Source organism: Cupressus sempervirens, chromosome 11, assembly GCF_028749045.1.
Source record: "Cupressus sempervirens isolate cs-2001-9-10 chromosome 11, ASM2874904v1, whole genome shotgun sequence".
Classification (NCBI taxonomy): domain Eukaryota; kingdom Viridiplantae; phylum Streptophyta; class Pinopsida; order Cupressales; family Cupressaceae; genus Cupressus; species Cupressus sempervirens.
Window position 1 is genome coordinate 801,852,323 of NC_143128.1, and position 12,425 is coordinate 801,864,747.

Consider the following 12,425-nt stretch of genomic DNA (forward strand, 5'->3'; position numbering starts at 1 on the left):
ATTTTTTTTAGATATCTTGGTCAATAGCAATATCCTAGATGCATGCACAAGAGATGAGTCTTCATTTTATCCTTCCAGCTATTTTATTTTGTGCCATCAAATCTAGGACTTTCCTTTCCTAACATATTTTCCATGGATCTCCTAAGGTTGTTAAACTTTTTTTTAAGGACTTGACACTTTGATACTAATTTTTAGAAGTAATAGTTAACCAATATAACTTAGACTGGGGGGGGGGGGGAAGGGGGGCGAATCAATTATGTATCAATCTTAAACAATTCTTACTTTACTAACCAATGTAAACAACAATCATAAAGAATTGTGCATACACACATACACTGGATATGTTGACTAGGGAAACCCTACTGGGAATGATGCAAATAGAATAACGTACTAATCTAAATATTTCTTGTTAGAGGATAGACCCTGTTAGGAGTCTATTACAATAATTAGTACAAAGAGTCCCTATTAGGAGACTTTGAATCCCTATTAAGAGATTCCAACCCTGCTAGGAGTTGTAGAAGGTAGCTAAACCCACTGTCCTAACAACTTCAGGATCAGATCAATGAACCAACTATCCAATTGATCTTAGTACTATTCCTTTTAGAATAATAGATATCAAACAATTTCTTTTATCTTCTATCCAATACATTGGACCTCTTCACCTTTAGATCATGCAAATAGATGTGGAACTCATCAGTAACCCTTAAGGTCACTTGCACAAATTGGAAAATTACTCTACTCTTCTACTTCACAATTTGCAAGTCTTTTATGCTTCTTGATCACACATGATGGTCTCTAGAACTTGGAAAACAAATTTCCTTTATACCATACTCAATTATTAATATTTTGTGTCAGCTTCATACACTTAACATGCATTTGAGTTAGCTCTATATTTAATTAAATGAAATACACATTTAATTAATGTTGTTAGCTCATAGTTGTTCCAAAACTTCCACATGTGCAACTTCTATACCTGTGCACTTGCTAATGTCATCAATTGTTAGTTTACTTCCTCCAATTAACTGTGCAACCCTTCATTCCAAACATAATGTGTTATATTAATCATACAACAGAGACTATTTTCCCAATGCTCCATTTCCTTGTAGATCTCTATAAATCATTAATATCTTCCTTACAATGTCAATTTAGGTTTTGTGCACTTGACCACATGTCAAATACATGCTATAGTATATGCTATTAACTATACATGGGTAGATATGCAATGTGATGAACTCAATATATAAATCTTAGTGTGCTACTTTGTCAGTCTTACTATATTGTCATTAATAAAAAATAAAGTAATAACATTATTCTATGATATTTTCTCATAGCATCAACATTCTTGCTAACAACAACCTGCTTCATAGTCTAAAGGACCCAAGTCATAGTCAAAAGCTAAAATTCATGATGAAATCAATGAAACTCAAGATGAAATTAGTAAAACTCATTCCAAATCCAAAGAACCTATGTTAGCAAGATATGTTAGTAGGAATCATGCACCTACTCAAATCATTAGAGACAAATCTAATGGAATAATGACAAGAAGAAAATTAAAAGGTACATGTTTAATTTCTAAATTTGGGCCTAGAAATGTTAAAGATGCTCTAGCTAATGAAAGTTGGGTTGAAGTAATAAATGAAGAAATAGAACAAATAGAGAAAAACAAAACCTGGATCCTCATTCCTAAACCTAAGGATAAAAATGTAATTGGCACAAAATGGGTATTTAGCAAAAAGTTGAAAGAAGGTGAAAAGGTTTCTAGAAACAAAGAAAGATTATTGTGCAAAAGCTATTCTCAAGAAGAAGGTATTGATTATGGTGAAACTTTTTCTCTTATTGCAAGATTAGAAGGTGTTAGAACTCTACTAGCATATGTAACACACAAAGAATTTAAAGTGTATCAAATGGATGTTAAATCTACATTCTTGAATCAAATTCTTGATGAGGAAGTCTACATTAAACAATCAAATGGTTTTGTAGATTCTAACAAAAGAGGCACGGTCTTCAAATTACACAAAGCATTATATGGTCTCAAGAAAGCTCCTAGAGCTTGGTATGAAAGAATTCATAATTACTTGATATAGATTGACTTTCAAAAACCAAATGATAATAGTATTCTATATATAAAAAAGAATTAGACAAGAAGATTATGTTGGAACAAATATTTGTTGATGATACGTTACAAGAAATGAAGACATATGCAAAGAATTCTCAAAAGAAATGAGAAAAGAATTTGAAATGTCGATATTTGGTGAGATAAAATTCTTTGTTGGGTTGCAAATTCAGTAGAACAAAAATGGTATCTACATCACTCGATCCAAATATATCAAAGAGATACTAAAGAAATTTAGAATGAAAGATTCAAGACCAGTTGGAACCCTATGTCTACTGGACATAAGATTTCCCAAAATGATGATTACAAGGAAGTAGATTAGACCACATAGATATCAATGATTGGAAAATTATAGTATGTAGTACATAGAAGGCTTGATATTACATTAGTAGTTGGTATGGTGGCAAGATTCTCAAGAAATCCTAGAGAAGATCAAATGATGGCAATCAAGAGAATTATGAGATATTTGAAAGGTACTGAAGACTATGGCTTATGGTACAAACTTGGAGGTAATCTAGATTTAAAGGTCTGCACTGATGCTAATTGGGTAGGAAATATTTATGACAAGAAAAGAACTAGTGGTGGAGCATTCTTTCTTGGTAAAAGACTAGTGTCTTTGACAATCAAGAAAAAAAATTGCATCTCTTAATCTAGAATAGAGGTAGAATATGTGGTAGCAATAGTTAATTGTTCTCACATTGTTTGGTTCAAATAACTATTGTAAGGAATGAAGATAGAGATCAAAGATCTAGTAGTCATATACTGTAATAATGCTAGTGTAATCAATATATCAAAGAATTTAGTGATGTATACCAAATCAAAGCACATTCCTATAAAATATCACTTCTTAGGAGAATTGGTGCAAGATAAAGAAGTCAGATTGGAATATGTAAATACAAAAGAATAGATTACAGACATATTTACTAAGCCATTAAATAAGCACAGATTTTTGTATCTAAGAGGTAAGCTAGGGGTCATTCCCCTATTTGAAGCTCACTAAAGTTTAGTGATACATCAACCAAAACCTATTAAAGATCAATCAGTTGGTGCAATATTGAAATGGGCATATTGTAAATGAATTGGTACTTAAGGTACATTTATATTTATGGAGTTGTTGTCTTTGGCATGTGTTGTCAAAGAGGGAGAACTTTACTATTGTATCCGATAAGAAATGTTAATTAGAAAGAGAAGTTTGCTATAAGAGGGAGAAGTATGCTATCATAGAGAAACTAAGGAAACTAAGGATATGTTCCTTACTTTATTCTTATTCCAAAATTTTATTGTTTTATGACATGTTGTGTTGCATCAATGCTAAAGAGGGAGATTGTCAGATAAAATTGAGCAATTGTGTATTGTCTTTGATATTATAAAAAATGTAATATCATTATAAGATAGTGCATGAGAAGCTCACTCAAGTAGTGAAGATAGTCTTTCTGTGTATACTTAGTGTTCTTGTATTTTCCTATTTTAGAAGGAAATGTCTACCAAATTAACTCAGGCATCAAAGGAAAGTCTACAGAAGATGATTGTTAATCAAGCTCACTCAATTAATAAAGGAAATGTTGAATGGAACCAATGTTAACCGAGCTCACTTCACTACCAAAGGATCTTCATGACTACGTAGTGTTAATCAAGTTCACTTGGTTAACATAGGAAAATCATTTCTAAGTTAGTGTCTACTGAGTAAGGTTGGCTAATAAAGGATTTTCTTATTTTGGCATATTGAGTTTAATTGATTTATCGACTAGTTCTAGCTAATTGAGGAGATGAATATTAATTATTCTAAGTTGTACATGAGCTAAATTGATAACATGAATTATATAAGTATAAGGTCAAGTTGAGAATTTGAAAGTGTGTAAGAGTGTGAATGCATGGAAGAATTTCAAGATATAATGATGCAGTAAGGAAGTGAATCAAAAGGATAAGAAGAATATCCTTGTGAAGTTAAAAAGAGATATTTAATTAGGAAGGATTAAGTAAAATCCAGAACATAGATCTATAATTAGCAATTCACTTGCATCTAAAATTAGGTCATCTCATTTTTACTCTCTAACCATTGTAGTAGTAATCTAAATCTCTTGACTGTGTTGGCTTAACAACTATTTGTAAAACCTCTAACAAGGTGGTAATTCTATTGAATTGTCTAGAGATCACTACCAAGGCCACTCCTAATAGGGTGATTAAATATTCTAATATGGTAACACCTAACACTATGTTTTGTAACCTTTAACAAGCTTGGCTCCTAAGAGGGTTCTCTTCATAAGAGTGAAAATAGTAACTAGTTGCAATTGGTGGTTTTCCCAAACTAGGTTTCCACATTAAATCTTGGTGTCAAATGTGTTTATGCTTTTTTTTTTTATGTTTATACATATAAGTTAAAATAATGGTAATCAAACATAACATCTAATATTTGCATGTTAAGTACTTATTGAGCATATTTAGTATTTACTAAGTTACAATATTTTATGTAGGTTTGTGGAGCATCATTAGTGTTTATTTTTTAGACATTGTTTTTTACTAACATCTAAAGGGATCTAGGACTTATTTTAGTGGTAATTGATTCACCCCTCCCCTCTTAGTTAATCCTCTTACATTTCTAATAGGTCAACTCTATCTAAACCTTAGTACCCATAGTCTATGACTTGGGTTCCCCTATCTTAGCTAGAAAATATTTAGTTTCAATAAAATCTAGCTAAAACAAATTACTTTCTATCTGATTTCTAGTTCCAAATAGGTTTCATTTCCCATCCAGAAACTTGGGCCTTTACATTCATAAATTTTGCATTGAATCCAATATTGTTCAACTATGCCACACTAAGTAGATTATATTTAATTCCTTCAATCTAGTAAAAACTATCATATCCAACTTAATTAGTCAATGTAATGCAACCATTTTCTTTTACATAACAAGGTTCATCATTTCCAAATATGACACTCCCACCATTATAGTGTTTCAAGTGCTCAAATTTTGATTTATCACCAGTCATGTGGTGAGAACAACCAGTATAAATAATCCATGTGTCATTGTTGCTAATATGATAAATGAGGGCCATCTTATCATTTGATTCATCTTTAATATCAATGTAAACAATTTCATCTTTATCACTACTAATAGAGTCTTTAATCATGTAAGAAGATTTCTAACCTTTTATCCTTGTAGTCTTTTTATCTTTTGGAATCTTTCTTGGCTTTGTACTTGTCAAGCTTCTTTTCTTCTTTGACTTCTTTGTTTGGACACCTTCTAGCAATGTGACCAATTTCTTCACAAGAAAATAGATTAGGGATATTTTACCTTTGTACTTTCCTTTGTGTTTTAGGGAATCTTCTTGCAAGTAGAACTTCAATGAGTTCAAGGACTTTATTAGAATTATATTCATCTTACATATTAGACTTTTTCCTTTTAGAATTTCCACCTTTCTTCTTGAGTGATTTTTTAGCTTGAAATGCAGACTTAGTGATACCAGAGTTAGGAACATAGTTATCAAATTTATCTAACTTAAAGGTTGTCAACCTTCACATTGGTATATCCAAAGTTATATCATTTTTAGGATCATATCTCATTTCTTCAATAGCTGAAACTCTCATTGCATAAATAGGAAGAAAAAATCTACGTACCCTATTGACCACTGTCACATCATCTATTTTACCTCTTGAGGCTCTGATTGCACTCGCACTTGCTTTGATTATTTTACTATATTATGAAATGTTTTTATCTTCTCTCATCTTCATTTGATTAAACTATCCTCTAAGAATATCTTCCTTATCTCTACTCACATTGGCATCTCCTCCATAGATATCTTTTAGTTTGATCTAGATTTCATGAGTAGTAGGACAATCTTTGACTTCATCAAATTTAGCATAATTAAGAGTAGAGGCAATGTCAATCACCATTATGTTGCGATTCTTATTTTCCATAATTTTACTCATAGTCAAAGGTCTAGAAGGTGAAACATAATTGTTCTCTAGGTATTTAGGCTCATGTATTGAATGGTTTCCAAATGAAGCTTGATGAGTTCCTACCATGGTTGGAAATTATCTATGTTCAACTTACAAATTTCCCTTTTATAAGACCTATTGATATTTAATTTAGGTCCTTGAAACCTTATTTGTAAGTACCAAAATCTTTGATACAAATTTTTGGAAATGGAAAGGTGTAGCTAAGAGGGGAGGGGTGAATTAGTTACTACAAAAACAAAAAAAAGGACCTCATTTAAGATGTCAATGCAATATAAAATCAAATCCTATTGTAACTTGGTTAACATTGAATATTCTTTTGTAACTTGGTTAACACAAAATATACTATTATCACTTGGTTAGGATAGAGATAATTAGATCTTAATATATTAAGGTAATTAGCATTATTAACTTAGTTGCATAAACATAAAGGAAATAAGATGAACACAATAGACACCAAGATTTAACATAGAAACCCAATTTGGAAAAACCACCAATTGCAACTAGTTATTGTTTTCCACTCTTATGAAGTGATCACTGTTAAGAGTCAAACATGTTAAAGGTTAAAAAACACATTGTTCAGTGTGACCCTATTATAGGATTTAATTCATCCAATTTTGAGTGGCCTTGTTGGAGGCGTTTAGACACTTCAATCTACAAACTCTACCTCGTTAGAAGATTTTATGAATAGCTATTATGCTAACACTATTAGAAGTTTTGATTCAATGCTACAACTATTAGTGAGTAACAATGACTATTAGACCCACAAAGAATTTAATCTCTCCAATATGGATATTTTAAATTATTTCCTAATTTCTTTAGCAAATAATTTGCATAACATCTCATATTGTCCAAATATGATATCATGTACAAAAATTTCTATGAGCAATATCATGTCTTATGGTCCTTCTTTAATATATAAATTGTTATTATCCTTTTTCTTTTCAAAACTAATTCATACCAGATATCCATGTAGTCTAACATACCATGCTCTAGGAGCTTCCTCCAATCCATATAAATATGTTTGAAATAATAAAATTGAAATGAACTAAAAATAAAAATTTATAATTTAATCCAAGAGAATTTGTGATGAATATAATTACCTACTTTATAAGAGCTTTCCAATATCAACACACAAAGAAGACAAGGATTTTGAAAGGGGAAAGCAAAGAGAACCCCTTGTGAATTATATGAATGAGGCAAATGCCTAAGAATGAAGAAAGAGAGAAAAGGAGATAATGTGGAGCCATAGGGCTCATTACATGAACTACATTGTGATTGTGTGTTTAGAATGAGAGAGAAATATCTCTTACAAAGAGACAAGAAGAGGATTTATTTGTAACTCCCAAGTGAATGATTTCCACATTGATAAGTGTGTGCATAACAAGTGGCATAATCCTCTTAAGGAGGAATAAACTATTTTCCTTAATAAAGGAATTACAAAAAGACTTGTCTTCACATGTGGACTAGAGGACAAACAACATAAGGGATACCTTGGTTTATCCCACTTAATAAATACAACCAAGAAAAGGTTACAAGTTCTAACACCCCCTTTTAATCTTTACTTGGGGAAATTACATCAAAGGGTACTAAACCCAAATTTTTATAATGAAATTCTAAATAATAACAACTTGATCTTTGAGAATGTCCTCAATTATGCAAAAGGTCTCTTGTGAATGTACGTAGATCTTCGTAGATCTAAGAGATAAGTGGATAGGTAATCTAAATGTACACCAAATAATACTATCTTGTAAGGATTACCTAAAAAACATAGATACAAGAAACAAGACAACTATCCACAAGGAGCATTTCATTTTATATTCAAATTAGAAATCCTTTTGAATAAGGATAAGAAAATTTTCATAGAGAAATAGAGAGAAAAATACAACATGTTACCACAAAGCAATGAACTTAACTTAATATTATATGCTCAAAATATTATCAACAAGGATAAAAAAGGTTGATCAGTGTTCTCAAGAAAAGTATATTATATAAATGTACTAATGACCATATACAAGGCCAACTAATAATACTTGCATCAACATTGCATCAATCACATGGATATAGACAATCCACTAATGAATCATCCTACTACAAGCTAATAGGATGCAACACCATAACTTACATGACTCACAATCTAAGCAATGAAGTATGTAGATCATTATCACATTAATATATTGAAAATAAAGTATAAGGAGAGACATGCTGATCAAATTAGTATTATCATGATTTTTGTTAAGATATTAATAAGGAATGGATTATGAGGATTTAACAACATATTGCCTTCAAATTGGATCAAATAATCTAAATTTGTAGGGAAAACTCCAATAATAACATTCTCTTCATTGAGGAACAAAAATGGAACAACATGGAGGGAAACTCCATAAATATCAACCTTTCAAAGTAGAGCATATAGAATCAAATGGAGGGAAACTCGATATAAATATCAATCTTTCAAAGTAGAACAAATAGGATCAAATGGAGGGAAACTTGATATAAATATAAATCTTTCAAAGTATAACAAATAGGATCAAATGGAGGGAAACTCCATATAAAATGAGTGCACACCAATATAGAATGGAGGGATACTCCTTGGGCCAGATAAGGAGACTATGTATCAGTTATACTGAGGGGACCTACATAGTTAACCTTGAAAAATTGGCTCCCTATGCAACTCAAAAAAGAATATCATATAAATCATGTAAATCAATGGTATAAAACCATAAAGTTCCAACATGTGCATAGAATGATGCTATCAAAGCATAATAGTGCAATTACGTGCACATCAAAATATCACAATAAAGTTGAAGGCAAATGTCTAAGATAACTCATAATCTAACTAGAATTAAGGTAACTACAGAGATCCAAGGATGATCAATGAAAAAAAACTAAAAAAAATATGTATATCAAGTATAAAACTCCATTGAGGGTAAACATGAGTACTTAATTCTCTTTGTGAAGGTATATATCAATTTATGAATCATTATAGTCATAAAATTATATATTTATCTGGGTATATATGTGTGCACCCATATATACTTAAATAAATATATGTAAATGATAAGTCACAATATTCAGAGGATCTTTCTAAAAAGATATATATCAAGTAGAATGAACATTTTGAATAAAGAAAAAATGTCTTAAATGGTAATTTTTGATAAATTGAAATAATAAAATCTAATCACAATTATTAGGAATGGTAGCCAAAGAAAAATAGAGTACTCTTTTTTTGTTAAAAATAAATAACATAACCGAATTTTTAGAATGATGAAAGCCAAAAAAGCATCTTACATGAACAATTAAAAAACCCTTAATTTTGTGCATACATGAATAGAGATGTTAAAGCAATGATAGAAAAGTTTAGAAGTTACAAAAGAATATAACTAGAATAGATAGTTGCAAGTAAGCCAAAAAAGAATCCACTAACATGCATTGGGCAATCAACAATGTAATCGAATAGAAAATGGAAAAAAAATTTATATAAGTTGCAAACAAAGAGAATGAAGATGAGAGAAGCATTTTACTCAAAAAAATTTGTCAAGTTGATTCTAGGTGAAGGTAAAGCATATGAAAGTAGAGTATGCAAAAGTATCTTTTTTTCATGAAAAAAAAAATTATATTTATTATGTATTTTGAATGCAGGTTGTAGAGAGGAAATGGATCACAAAATGTTGAATCTTTGAGTGATGATTCCCATTTTAACATGGGAATTTCCACTAGAGTCAACATACTTGAGGAGAGATTCTGATGAACTATTTCAAGCAATGCCTAGAGAGGTGGAGCATGCAATAAGGAGCATAATAGGAGATGGGATGTTGAGGCCAAGGTCACTATGACCTCTCTATTAGACTCAAGTGTTGTCCATATTGTACTCAAACATATATGATATGTTACCTGAGTACAAGCCATTGATGAAGATTCAAGAGATCTATATTAATCCATCTTTTGTGAATGCAATCGTATTAGATGAAGCAATCAGTGGTTATATGTTGCATGGTTCAAAGGCATGGGTGAGAGGAATTATTCCCATCAAGAAGTTTGATGATGATATGGTAAGAATGACCCTTTTGGATACTATGAGGATAGGGTTGTGGCTAAGGAATCACATGTATTTTGAAAGGGAAATGACTCATATTGTAGGGCTACTACCAATAGATATGGTGGCTAGGACATATGCATTATTTGACACAATCTTAGTAGTGGTTCGATATTGTGAAATTTGAAGGGTTCATCCTCAAATGAGGGCCTCTTCAGGGGATGATAATATAGGGGTTATTGTGGAGTCAGTGGGTTCTACAAACCAGGTGTAGGGAGTTGGGTCTAGAGGAAAGGGTTAAAAGGTTAGGCATTCAATAGGTTTAGATTTTAATTATGATAGAGAGAGAAAGAAAAGAAACATTTATGTACTTATTTTTATTTGAAATAGACTAATGAAAAGATAAAGAGTATTGTATTAATTGCCTACATGAATTCATTTTAACATAGGAAAATATGTTTTAACTTTGTTAATTAGCAATGACTTTTCTTGTTAGTAGTGATTTCTATTCATGTAAGGCAACGTTGCAAATGAAAGCATTGATGATGATAATTATTCTTTCCTCATGAGACTTTGAATAATATTCTATAAAAAGTTAATCTAGAGTTTAAAAAACATTGTCAGAGAATAACTTAGAATAGATGTTGTAGTAGGCAAATAATAATGTAGTCCTACAAGAAAATGTTAGAGGAATAATTCTTTTGCAACACAAGGAAGCATAACTGTTACTAAATCATTAAGGAATCTGCAAAAAAAACCTTAAAAAAGAAACTTAAAAGATTATTTTAAAAGACTTGAAGTCAAATGTATCTAAGTATAAATATGAATTATAAAAGTTAAACATATACGTTATAAATGAATTTTATAACTTGCAACATAATTAACTTATAAAAGAAATGAATTAAACTAAAGTAAATTATAAGTAAAAGCACAAACCTGTGTCACCTTTTATAAAGAAATGTGATATCAGAATGTGACAATTCAACATTAATGACAAAAAAAATGGTATTTGTGTTTAAAATATGAAGATAATGTAAACTGATGAAATGTGTAGAATTGTATGAATTTTATGGCTATAATTTTTATTATTATTTTGACTAAGAATTTATTCATTTTATTTTATTTTGAAGTCCCTTTTTTAACTGTAAAAAATATAGGATGTAGTTCCCGTCAAACAAGTATGTGCAAATCATCTTTTTTTGTTCTGATTTGAAAATATTTTATAGATGACATGTATAGCTAGTGAACAAAAAAAGAAATAATTATTTTTGATGTATATTTTCTTTATTATAAGTACTCAAGTTCGACCTTTTTAAAATCCAACAGTTTTTTCCTCCCGTCAAAACTTCCCTATCAAATCTATACACTCTTGAAAAAAAATTACATATTCATGAAGAGGATTCTCTCCTCTAGTGATAAATATAAATTTTTTATTTTTTTGTATATGATTTAGTATTTTTTTTAATTTTTTGAGAGAGTATCTTCTAAAATGTTGAAATATCAACTTATAATATTTTGATATTATAACATATTATAACTAATCAAAACACTCAAAAATTTATATAATAATGATATTGAATCTAATATCTATAAAAGGACATTTTTAGTTTTTTTTTAAAATTGAGTTTTGATAGAGAAATGAGATTTGCCCAAAACAGGTTTTTGTATCACAAACAGTGACACAGATCTGTGCTTTTACCTACCAAACTTATAAATTAATTTTATAACAGAGTTCTAAATGTCATCAAAGGCCAAGTATCAAGGTTATAAATTAGTTTTATAACCTACTATATGACCATTTGAAATTTAGAAATAATTTAATAAAAGAAAACAAAATATAAGATTAATACTACAACTTGATTAATAAAAGAATTGCTCAAGATTTATTAAAAAAATTATTTCTTTAGAATAAGGAAAAACTAAAAAAGGCTATATAAACCTTACAAGCACATAAAAACTATAACAAAGAACAACTATAAAATAAATGTTATATTAAACTTTGAGAGTTTAAATTAAATCTGACTTAGAAAATTATTTTCATTTTTAAAAATAGATAATTAGAAATATCTAAGAAAAAAAGCTTAAAAGGTCATGTGGAAAACTCATACATGCAAAATATGAGTAGCTCAATTATTAAAAGCAGTCAACAAGGCAAGCTAATGGCATACCCATCTGAATAAAAATAACTGCCAATGTCTAATAGTCTCCATTACAGAGCATAGCAGAGAAGAAGTTTAGTACAAGATAAATAGAAGAATGCCTTCTATCACAAGACCTACTCACCAGATAGATTATGCATTGGAAGGCAAGCTATATTATGAA